The sequence below is a fragment of the Stigmatopora nigra genome, chromosome 15 (genome assembly GCF_051989575.1).
Source record: "Stigmatopora nigra isolate UIUO_SnigA chromosome 15, RoL_Snig_1.1, whole genome shotgun sequence".
Taxonomy (NCBI): domain Eukaryota; kingdom Metazoa; phylum Chordata; class Actinopteri; order Syngnathiformes; family Syngnathidae; genus Stigmatopora; species Stigmatopora nigra.
The window spans coordinates 10,870,873-10,884,230 of NC_135522.1; positions in this window are offsets into that span (position 1 = coordinate 10,870,873).

The window sequence follows — 13,358 nt, forward strand, 5'->3', positions numbered from 1 at the left end:
TTATTAAAATTCATAGCAGAAAGATTGCAGACACACAATTGGATGTCTACCAACCTATTTGTTGTACACAAGCAAGGGGGCCTGGCTTTGCCGGTCCCACCTGCTTATTTAGAACCAAAAGACAAATGTTGTACTATTTATACAAATCTTTTGAAAAATGGGGGTTTAAAAAATAAAAGTTTGAGTTTACACACTTAGAGAAGGTGAAGAAATGCAATCATCTTGTCTAATAATATCCGACAGCCGTTTCTGGTCAATATGAAAAATTTCAACTCTATGTTGTACGGTTCGGACAAACATAGCGAGTGAATATTAACATACACACACACACACACACACACACACACACACACACACACACACACACACACATCCATAAATTGCGCTTTATGAGGAATATAGATGATGTAAGAACTGAGGAAGGGGTGTGTTCATGTTTATCATTTGTATCTAGTTCATAATTTTACATGCCTTAATTTTTTTGTACATTATTCCACAATCTGCCCCTGTTCTGTTTTATATTTCATATTCAACTGCAGAGTTGTTGTTGTTTTTTTTCCTTATTTCTTTTTTATTTTTATTTTAATCTCAGTGCCAGATATTTAAGGCTCTTTGGATACCTTAATGTCATTGCTGTGAAATGAAAATACTGTTTTCGAGTGCCGTTTGAAAAGCACTTTGTCTTTTCCGAAGTCCTGTTGAAAGGTTGTTAAGGATTATTTTACATATATAATGGGGATCATTTCATCTGTAACTGCTGTTTACATTTTTGCACAAAAATCTATTCAGAGAGTTCAAAAATGTTCCTTTCTGTTAACCAATAGCCAAACAATGGCAAAATGTTTAAGGAAAATTTTCCTCAGTTACTATATTTATTAAATGCAATATACTCAAAAACCTATTGTAACATTACTATGACTGCAGTCTTGTTTACACAATTTTCAGAGTAAACTGTTATTTGGTCAGAATTTTCTTTAACATGCACACATTAATGTTTCTTATGGTGCAGGGATATTCCAACTAGGCATGGATGATATGAAAAAAAATGTTACCACAAAAAAAAAGATTACTCAATATAAATAACTCAGACTTCTGTGAATAAGTAAATAAATTACTTGAAGAAATAATGAAATTAGCCTTGGTAAAATTAATTTTAAAAATATATAGGTCAATATGGGGGAGATTCAGAGTACTAACAATAAAGGTTTGGGGCATCTGCATGTATGTGTATATGGAAATATTTATATTAGTGGTGTACAATGTGACAATATGTCCTCATGATCAACAAATTGTAAGTTGTGCAAGGATTTCAAATCCGCCTTTGCATCGTTTAATCTTTCAGTAAGATGGCCTTCAGAAAAAGATTTCTTAAGTTAATTAAAAATTATAGTTTAATCACAGTCATAGTGCATGAATATTTAACAAGCTAACACAACAGGTACAGTATGAGCAGGAACATTGTGCTGTTTTAGATTGACTCTAGAGTGACTTTGCGGGTGACATTTATTTTGTACTTTATGTTTAAAGTATGTTGAAGATAGTTAATATTCTATTTTAAAGAATGTTCTGTTTTACATGATGTTGACATGTTTTTTTAGTGACTTGAGAAAGAGACCTCTGGTTTGTTTTCGTTTTACAAAATAAGATTTCTGATTTTGATTTTTTTTGCCAAAAAGACAAAAGATGTATTCGTATTTTACGTACTTATTTGTTAGAATACCGGATAATAGCAACAATGTGCATGTTGGCTGTGGGGATCTGCATAGTCTTTGTTTGCAGGATAAAGAAATCGATTGAAAATATCAATGAAATAGATCGCATTTATTGACAGTATTGTTTGCAATCCTCAAACAATTGCTCCAGTTTCTACCCCTCAAGCAAGAAAACCCAAGTACTGTCACTGGAGTTGGGGGTTTGATCACTATTACAAAATAGTGCTGTATGTTAGGGTTGCTTGGTTTTATGCTTTTTCCCCCCTGCTGTCCTTCCTTTCTGAGTGATTGTCCATTGTGTTCAGCTGTCATTTCTCCGCCCCTGGTGTATTCACTGCTTGCACCCGTGTGTGTTTCCCAGGTGTTCCTAATTGTCTCGTCAACCCATGTCAGTGTATTTAAACCCCACTGATTGTTATGTCATTCATCAGATCGTCTGCTTTTGCTTGTCAAAGCCTTGTTTCCACGTTACCTTGATCCATGTGCCTTGTTCCTCGCTCTCCCTTATCAGGTTTGGAAATGTGATTTCTAAGTCTGTTATTTTCTAAGATCCTGTTTAAGTTATTAATGTTTTAGTTGGAGCACATCCTCCCTCATCCTCGCCTGCTTCCCTGCGATTGGATCCTATTGCCCATTTCCTCGCCTCGACGTGTTGCCAAAGACTTGACACTGTAAGTAGTAAATAACAACCTCTGTCCTTTTTTTCTTCATCATTCTTGGGTAGATTTAGCAATCAGATTACATGAAAAATTAAAGACAACATTAGTTTTTAACCATAGAAAGTCAGATGTCCAAAAACCTTTGATATTAAGTACTACAAGTATAGAATTTATTCCTGACTAGCATGGAAAGTCCCATATCCAAAAACCCTTAATAATAAATACACGTTTAAAATGTATTCATGACTTTTTCTTAGCAACCATGAAAGACAACACATGATGACTGGATTCTAAAATGCATGCTTGCTTCTGGGCAGAACAAATAGGAATGGATTAAATATCTCAGAAATGGATCTACCCTTTTTTATCATGTTCATCCTGGTCAATAAAGTTAAATACTAAGGCTGCAATCTTAATTCAAAATCCCATTGTAGTTCTGTAAACATCAACTCTCCTGTCCTCTTGGACATGGAAACATGGAAACATGCAAACTCCATTTTAGTTACATTCCATGAGATTTTTTTTTTAAGGAAAAAAGAGGTACTACTATGTTTTGGGCGAACGTATTTCTCCAAAGTCACTTTGCTGTCAAAAATGATCACTCTGCCTTGAACAAGGAAGCCTGTTTTCTCATTTATGCAAGTCTGGATTTTCATGCTTTGGGGACAAAAGAAAGATCAATTGAAGGTTATTGTGTTTATGGAAAATATAGTGATTGATGAGTCACCATGCAGACTGAAACAGGCGCTCACACACACGCGCACACATTTTCTGAATTTCTCTGTGCCATCATCATGGCCCAGTTCCTTATCAAAATCTGAGAATGATAAACAGTTTATTAGTACAGTAGAAACGACTTAATACAAATGCAAAATATAACATTTTTTTCAATAGTGGACTGGGTTTTTGATACAGGTTAAAAATGAATAAGGCTGCATAAGACACGGGGAATGGAAGAACATGAAACGTGGAAACATGGAGCATAGCAAAGCATGTGGCATGAAGGGAAAAAAATGGGCTACATCAACAGAACGTAGAACTGATTGTCAATCACACTTGAATGGTCAATGAGAGGAAAGGGAAGCCAGGTGGGATACAAGACACAAAAAGCAAACCTGCACAGGGAAAAAGGAATAACAAAACCCAACTAAACCTAACAGAAGATGAGAAAATCAGTTTTATGCCGCAAGTTTGTTCAAAGATCAGAGCAATTATTTTTTCATTCATTTTCTGAACTGCTTAATCCTCACAAGGGTCACAGGGATGGCTGGATCTTATTCCAGCTGACTTCTGACACTGAATTAGTTGCTAGACAATTGCAGGGCAAGTTAAGCCACAAATCATTCACCCTCTCATTTCATACCTCGTGGCAATTTTGATTGTTCAACCAGGGAGGTTGAAATAGGAGGACCATGCAGGCCTGGAAAAAATGCAAACTCCGCACAGGTGGACAGATCTGAATTCCAACCCAGGATCCCAGAACTGTGAGGTCGACACGCTAATGACTCATCTGCCGGGTTGCCCTTTCAGCATTTAAGAAAACATAATTTTTCAACCATCATGATCATTATTTCATCTTCTTTACTGCGCGTCCTCGGAAGGGTTGCAGGAGTTGCGAGAGACTATCCCAGCTGACTTTGGGCAAAAAGCAGACTACGCCAGCGACTAGTCGCCAGTCGGCCATAGTCACACAGAGAGACAAAGGACCATTTGCAGTCACAGTGATACCGACAACTGCGGGAATCAAGCCCACCCCTGCCCACACCAAAGTCAGGCAAGGGAACGACTGCACTATCAAGTTGCTACCATCATGTTCATAACCTAAATATTAAAAAATGACTTTTTACGAAATATAATAGTACTACATTATTATTAATATCTTTTAATGGTGTCAAACTACTTTTTGTGAGAAGATAGTAAATGTATGATTTCCCCATAATGTGTAATATTTATGACAATTATTGATTTATTTTTAATTATTTTCTATCTGTTGTTATTTGTGCCCTTCCCTATTTATTATGTTGACTACTTACTTATCAATTATTTGTTTGTTGTTGTTATTTGGGCTCTTTGTGGTGAAGCTTTAAATTCATTATATATGTATGATGTCAAAAGCATTGCAAGCCAGTTAATTTAAGTAAATGAAAAATGATTAAGTTAAACTTTTAAGTTAATACCAGGCATTGACAACAATGGTCATCCAGTTCATTTCAACTCTGATGACAGGTAAGGAATGATCAGGTATAAATACAATTAACTTCACTAGACAATCTGTCCCTTTTGACTGGGAGGAGTACATAATAAATCTTTCAATTACCCTCTCTCAGTCAAAATGGAATGGTTATCTTACAACTTCACTGCCAGCTAAAGGGCTAGTTAGAATTTCATCAAAAGCAAGTGTGCTATAAAATCATGACTGGCTACCTTAAAGCTTTAGTTATTTACAAGCACCGGATTTTTGTCTCTGCGAAAGGGTGGAGATCGGTATGTACTGGTATGTAAGATATGTGTGATGGCGGACAGCCCGAAAAGAAAAAGTAAAGATTAAAAGCCATCTGTCATTGAAACAGTTTCCAGACTGATAAAAAGTTTTGTCAAACCTGTTACAGTAAGTGGGTAGGGCCACACTGGAAACCTTGTTTCCTGTTCATGAATCCACAAAAGAAAGAAACACATAAAGGCTTCATGAATAATTAGAGTACATTGTAGGGGACACTTGCCCTAATAGGTCACAGCACCCATTCAAATTAATTTAAATACATTCAAATACAAGCTTCTCACCACTCTAAAGCAATTTATATGAAGTTGAGAGACAGACTTGACTTATCTATCAGTGTGAACTCTCATCCACAACAAATACTTGCACAAAAGAGAGCCAATGAAAACCCATTTCCACAAAGAAAAAGTTGGGGTATCAAGGGTTGTGTTGCACAAAGATAAAGACATAGCTGCCAACTACTCTGGGATTTCAGCAGTTCACCCGGAAATGCAGCTCAAATCTTAGGACTCCAGAAAACCTCCCTAAACTTTGGAAATCCAAAAATATTGTCAGTTAGATTTTGGCAGCTCTGTAAACATACATATACACATTATGCCATAGTTCTTGCTGTATGCAATGGAAGCCAATAAGTTAACAACGACAATGTAAGAATATCCTCAATTACTTTCAAAAGTAGTGCTAAACAAAATTCCACCCATGCAAAAACAAATTTCTGATGATCTGTGGTCTTGCAAAAACAAATACCAACTACGTTTCAAAAAATAATGCGATCAGATATCGTATCCATATATGAAATTTCAGTATCATTACCCCTAACAACCTATATCTCCATTCACATTCTGTAGAGCTGATGGGTGCTGCTACGAATCATTTTCTAATTGGTACAGGAAAAATGGACCAAAATAAAAGAAAAGTTCAGCATACAAGATGTGTGAGTCAAATAATAGTTTATAAATCACAATTTTGCACTACAAATGTTCATGAGGCTCAACATACCCCAGATCTTTGAAATGGTATAGATATATCTAAATAGGGCCAGGAAATCTTGGCTTGTTCATCTTATCTTGTGAATTGTGTTATAGTAATACATTTGTATTGACATGATTGTTAATTCTGCACGTGTCATTTCCAAAATAGCACAAACACGCAAAGAATGGTTTACTTGCAGATTGAGCATAGACGCTATTCAATGTTGTGCAACTTGCCACCTATAGCTGTGGGGTTTCTACATAAATGTAAATTGCATGTTTAAAGAGTTTCATTTGTCATTTTGTCTCATGGATACCCAAGAAATTCCTCTTTACAATTTAGAGCAACTGACTTTCACATACAGTTGTTTTTTGGCTTGTGAGTCAAACAAGCAACTAAGGCTAAGTCTATGACATTCTGTATTCCCAAAAATGTGGAGAATTTTTTTATGAGCTTTGCATAACTGCTCATAAACAAACTCATCAACAGTTATGAAAAATAATTATTTTTTAATGATACAGTCGTACCTCTACTTACGAGACTAATTGGTTCCAGCACTTGTTTCGTCACTTGAAACTTTTGTAAGTAGAGCAGTACTTTATTTGTAAATACTCTAATTCGTTCCACGGTCCTCACTCAACTAAACCCTTTCAAATTTGCCAATTTTGTATGATGAGGAGAAACACAAAAATGAGAGAAAATTATTTTAAAAAAACATTTATTGATTCTTACAATAAATAACAAGCATACAAAATTTATATGCATGTGCATTTGCTTTTGACCGACGGTTTCAGAAAGCCGTCCACTTTGTAGTACATTTTAGACTTTTACGTGTGCACGGTGTGTGTGTGTCTGAAAATATGTGCCGTGTTGCATTTGTATGATTTTAATGGCTTAATGAGGGGAATTGCAAACACTAGTAAGGGCAGCATTTAGCCGTGGTGGAAAGGACATGATATGCACATGTGCATTCGCCTTTGACCTGTTCGTGTCAGAAAGTTGTCCACTTTGTAGTACATTTTAGACTTTTATAGTGGTGATAAAGCGATTTAGAAAACGAATGAATGAATGAACGTGTGCCCTCGGTGCCCTATGTGCCTTATGTGTAAATATGTACCGCGTTTGTATGTTTTTTCTCGCTTAATATGGGGAATTGTAATCATTAATAAGGGGAACATTAAGCCAAGATTGAGAGTAATGTAAGAGAGAATCTTGAATCATGGATAGTGGTTGTTGTGACACAGCCAATGAGAGCCCAATAGAGTGCAGCGAGATTCTAAAGTACATGTCGCCGGAAGGTTAATATTTATTTCTCTGGCGGGCCATCGCCAAGTGGGTGCGGACCGGTGGTTGAGTACCACTGTTCTAAATTGTCACGAAGTATCAGTGTATGCGTGAATGCCCTCATTGTACTGTCATTGGCATGGCACCAATTCAGGTTGTCCCCGGCCAACTGCCCACAACTAGCTGAGATAGACTCCAGCACCACTATGACCCCTGTAAGAATAAGTGGTCTGGAGAATTTGTGTATGTTGAATGTGTGATTATCGGATGAATTGTCCAATATGAAGAAGAAACCAAAGTCACACCGGCCTGTCAGACTAGTTACAGAATGTAATCTCAATTCAATTACATCTTGTAATGGATCTGTTTTTAACCAAAGTTTAACACTCATATGTGAGTCATGCATTCTGCGCTCCCACCCCTACAAAGGGGAGAGAAATTCACAAAATACTGTGGAATTTCTGAAACACTACAAGGGGGATTTGTTTGCGTGGTCAGATGCACAAACAGCCAATGTCTGCAAAGATAACATCTCACGGCAATGGGGTAGATGATAAAGACCTATTAATACAACCTCCTCATTGATGTAATGAACATCTGGAGGCTGCTGCAAGAAGTTGGTAAATTAAAATTTGCATTCTGCATCCTGTATTTGTGGTAAAATCAATCAATGAATCAAATTTATTCTGACATTTGAACCCAATACCCTTTTGACAGTGATGCAGTGATGCTGCAACCACAATGGTAGGTTAAAACAACACTGAAGTCATCACGTGCCTGTTTTTCAGTATTTGTCTCTACCTAGAGGAGAACAGAGCACCCTGCAACTTTTACAGGCAAGCATGTAAAGGTAGGAGACCTTCTGCAGACTGAGGCTGAGGTTGAAAATATGCAGAATCACTTTGTCAAACTGATCTGCACAATCTTTCAGTAGTCTGGAGCTGGGGCCGTCTGGAACGGTAGTCTTCCTTGCCTCGAGTACCCGGAGGAAACCCACGCAGGCCTTGGGGAGAACATGCAAACCCCATATGTGGACTGACCTGGATTTGAACCCAAGATCCGAAAGCTCTGAGGCCGACGCGCTAATCACATAGTCGCTGGGCCGCCTCATTTAGATATAAATACAAATAAATGATAGATGAATTGATTGAAGGATCTATTTTTGAGAAAAAAAATCCGTTATTAAGGGGGCTCAGCGGACGAGTGGTTAGCGCGTCGGCCTCTCAGTTCTGTGGTTATGAGTTCGATCCCGGGTTGGTCCTTACTGTGTGGAGTTTGCATGTTATCTCCTCGTGCTCTGGTTTCGTCACGCATCCCAAAAACATGCAGGGTAGGCTGGTTGACCACTCTAAATTGCCCCGAGGTTTGAATGTGAGCGTGAATGCTTGTCTGTTTCTAAGTGCCCTGTTATTGGCTAGCCACTGATTCAGGGTGTCTCTCCGCTTTTAAATCATAATAAATAAAAACATGTTGAAAAGGTGTATGCTACATATTTTCCCATTCATTCATTTTCTGAACCACTAGTTCTCACGGGGATACAGGGGTGCTGGAGCCTATCCCAGCTTACTCCGGGCAACAGGTGGCCTGCCAATCATAGGGCACAAGGAGACAAACAGCCATACAAGCTCACACTCAAACCGAGGGGTTCAACTAGCCTACCATGCATGTTTTTGGGATGTGGGAGGGAACCAGGGTACCCAGAGGAAACCCACAGAATCCCATGGAGAACATGCATACTGCCCACAGGTGGACTGACCTGGACTTGAACCCAAGACCCCTTAAATGTGAGCCTGACGTATTAACCACTTATCCATCCTAATAACAAATAAAAATATAAATATCAACATAACATATTAATTCAAAGTTCAAAATTCAAGTGTTTCCCGTGGATATTTTGCGATGTGAATTTGATTTATTAATGTAATTTTGTTTTATTTAAAAAGTCCCAGCATTTCGGTGGTTTAGTCGTGAGCGGGTTGGCCTCACAGTGGGGGTCCTGGGTTTAAATCTAGATCGGGTGTGCTGTGTAGAGTTTGCATTTTCTCACCGGGCCTGTGTGGATTTTCTCCGGGTACTCCTGTTTCATCCAACATTCCAAAAACATGCACGGTAGGCTGATTACATATTCTAAATCGTCCTTAGGTATGAGTGTGAGTGTGCATGGTTGTCCGTCTCCTTGTGGCCTGCGATTGGATGGCCACCAATTCAGGGTGTATCCTTCCTGAAGACAACTGGGATAGGCCTGAAGACAACTGGGATAGGCTCCAGCACCCCCTCGTAACCTTAATGATGATAAAGCGGAATGAATGAATTATTGGATGAATTATTAAAAAGTCCCTCACTCACATACACATATAATTCCACATACCTTAACACTTTGGCTAGCATTAACTACAATCAATCCATTTTAACTGGGACCTTCCTTTTTTAAAAAATGGGAGGGACTGGAAGCATTCAAATGATCATTCAATTAGTCAATGGGTGATTTCAAACCCAGTTTCCTCTTTTACTAACTAACACAACACACATTCTGTGACCTGAGCTGGCAGTGAATTAGTCAAGCAAATGATGACTTTTCAATATATGTCCACTGTAATAACGACGTTCTCTCTATGCCTATGTGGGTATTCACCAGGTGCTCCAGTTTCCTCCCAACTCTTAAAAACACAGTAGGCTTGTTGAACACTCTTAATTTCCCAAAGCTGTGAATATGAGCATGAATGGTTTTGTCTCATTGTGGTCTGAGACTGGATGGTGACCAATTTAGGGTGTCCCTCACCTATTGCCCAAAGCTTTTTGAGATAGTTCCCTGCACCCTCCATTTCTGTAATGAGAATAAGTCAAAAATAAATCAAAATAATTTAATGTAGTGACCACTGTCGTTGAAATTGTTAATGAAGGGACATTTAAACTAGTTGTGTATTGTAGACTGCTGATTTATTCAGTGAATTCTAATACAAAAATTAACCATCAAATGCATACAACTTTACTGGTTAATAATGATTATTATTGTACTTATTATTCAATTTTTTACTAAAATAATGATTAAACTACACATAAAATTTGGCTCATTTTAATCCAAGAACTAACTGAAATGACAAAATACATAGATCCATTTGTTTATCAAATCTCGTAATCACAACAATATTATAAGATCTACAAAATACATCCCTCTCAGTGTACTACAGAATAAAGCCAATATATTTTACATACAAACAACTGCTACCATGTGCACATGATTTACTGTTTATTTACTTATACTTAAAATACTATATTTGGTCTATGGTGAACACACAGAATTTAAATCTATATCTGGAAATCCATTTTTCACTATATTACCTTTTGTACTAGTAAAAGCATTAAAGTTGAAACAAACAAGAGTTTAGATTTATTTTTCACCAGCACAAAGCAATACTAAACAACATTACACAGATGTACTGCATTTTGAATAGAGATTGGATAACATTCCTACTGCATTTGTAAATTATATTGTTTTTGTAATATTATGTGTCTCAGTGAGATTTCAAATCCAGCATTGTATTCATTGTACAATATCATATACACAGAAAATCTAAAAAAATAAATATAATTTTAGAAACAAAGAGAATAATAGCCTTAAATTTTAAGAATAACCTTCACTGCACCAGTGAGTTTTGACCTGATTTCTGCACGTAACTCTATGAGACATCTTCTAAATTATGTATAAAAACACATGACAAAGACACTAGTCATTCGAATTGTGTTCAGACGTAAACTAGATTACAGAAGACAATGGAATCGTTCATCGTGGAATACCACAAGAAGTGTAACAACATACTATCAAGAATGTTAATTTGTATATTCTTGCAGGGTTCTTGTAAATATATCTGAGAGGAACATTAAGTTGCTCCTTGGTTAATTCGGTTTTTATTCCTTTTTATTGTGTTTCTTCCTCCCGCGTTGTACATTTTGAATAAGAATAAAAACATGATTATGGTGGCAGTCTATATTATAAGTGTATTATATAACTAACTATACTATATCTACTACATAACCTCAGGGCAAGTCCAGTAGCAATATTTACTATTGGTCTTCCAATAGAGGGCGCACTCTTCCCGTACTTGTGTAACCATGATGCTGCATTTGCATAGTTTGCCATTCACATCCAGATGAAGCTATTTTCCAAACCCATTTGGTTATTAGCAGTGCATGAAGAATACAAGAGTTTTAAACTTAAGAACATAAGCTGACAATGCAATACAGGATGTTCTGATGCAGATTTCTTTTTTATTTCCCATCAATACAATTTTTTGAAGATATGTTTTGCCGGGATGATCTGATAGTAATATTTTAAGGCCAGTAAAACTAATGCAAATAATTTGCATACAGTAAATGTCAAATAATATTTAGTTTTTGTATTAGCGAGGCTTTTGGTAGTACCGCCTCAAGAAATGTTCTGTTTAGAAATATTACACAATGCACTGTTGTAGAACTATTTTCTAAAGAGAAGTTGTCACACTGAGGACATGTTTACCCAGTGGTGTGAGTTACAGCAGCCAAAAATTGTGAATAATACTGGAATCCGGGACTAAATCCGATAAAAAAAATAGCTGTATCAGTACCCAAAACCAATATTGTGTAATGGATCGGGACATAACTAAATTCAATATACTAAATACTGTTCATTATTCATGCTGTAATGCTTACCATTTAAGAAAAAAATCCAATTAGGTAAATAAATGGGTGAGACTGGAATGAAGATGCCATTTATGCCATTTGGTCAAATCTAAATTAGCTCCACTATAATATAGATCCATAGTACAAGTGAAAGCTTTAGAAAAAAAGGGGGTGCAAATATTTCACTGCATTCCTATGAGCTATTGTTTAGGGCAAAAATAACATTTACTTACCCAAAAGTACTCACATTCAACCAAAACCTATTAATCTATCACCTCCCATAATAAAACCTCTCTTTTCACCCCAAAAATGCTCACTCACTCATTAACTCACTCACAAATAAACCTTTCATATGTACACAAACGTCTAGCATAAAAAAAACTAACTAAAAAAAAAACACCACCCCTCCCACGCACATCCATAAAAAAACACTAAAAGAATCATTCAACTTTGACCTTTTCTGGGGTGATGTCAGGGATTATGCGTAGTTTGAAGGGGTCTTTTTGGAGAGCGTTTTGCCTTGGTATGTGATAGTTCAATGTTTTTTTGTCCAATTCATTCAGCAAAATTCTGTACACCCATGTTCTAAATGTCATGCTTGTGGGATGCAAAAAATAATAGAAAAATAACTCATTGGGGTCCTTTTCCCATGATGTGACCTATATATACACACCAAAAAAGAGGGGAAATTAAAAGTGATCTGAAATATATGTATACAGTCACCCTATAGCTGTGTTGTGTCAGTGTTCAAAATTTAGCAATAATATTTAAGTTCATATCAAAGTTTCTGATATCTGTTTTAACACAAGTACACAATAAAAAAATCAACAATCATTTAATCTGAATTTAGAAATTTCCCAGACATGTCAGAAATTTTGATGATTATTTTTAAAAATAATTGAAAATGACTACCTAGTTGTGCTGTTTTAGAGGAGGTCCTTTTAAAAGTTTTGAATAATATATTGTTTTTCTTTTCAGCCCAGTTTTATATACTGTGAAAATCAAGCTTTTAAACAGGGTTGTGCAGACTTTTTAGATCGACTACGCCAAGGGTGTCAGACTTGGGTTGGTTTGCGGCCGCTTTAACGTCAAATTGATTTCACGTGGGCCGGACCATTTTAGAAATAACATTTAGATATTTTTTTTATATATAAATGGATTCAAAGAACTGGACTAAAATCCCTGAATATTCCTTTTTTAGAGATCTAAAACAATGTTTTAGCTTTTTTATATATATTTTTAAGATTTTACAAAATGATTTTTGAACTAAAAATAGAGCAAAATGGTTAAAAATTACAATTATTGATTTAAAAGGGGGAAATTCAGTAAAATTATTTTTACATCTATACTCTCCATTTTAATTTGATCCTAAAACAGAAAGTCTGCACTCATGATTGACTTTCTCGAGCCACACAAAATGATGCGGTGGGCCAGATTTGGCCCCCCACTTTGACAAATGTGGATTATGCATTACTCACATTCACTCAGATGACACAGATTGGCCGGAACATGAATGTTAATGTTGGATATTTCAATATTGGTCTCTTTGAAGTTTTGTATACTGTGTCATGAAAGAAA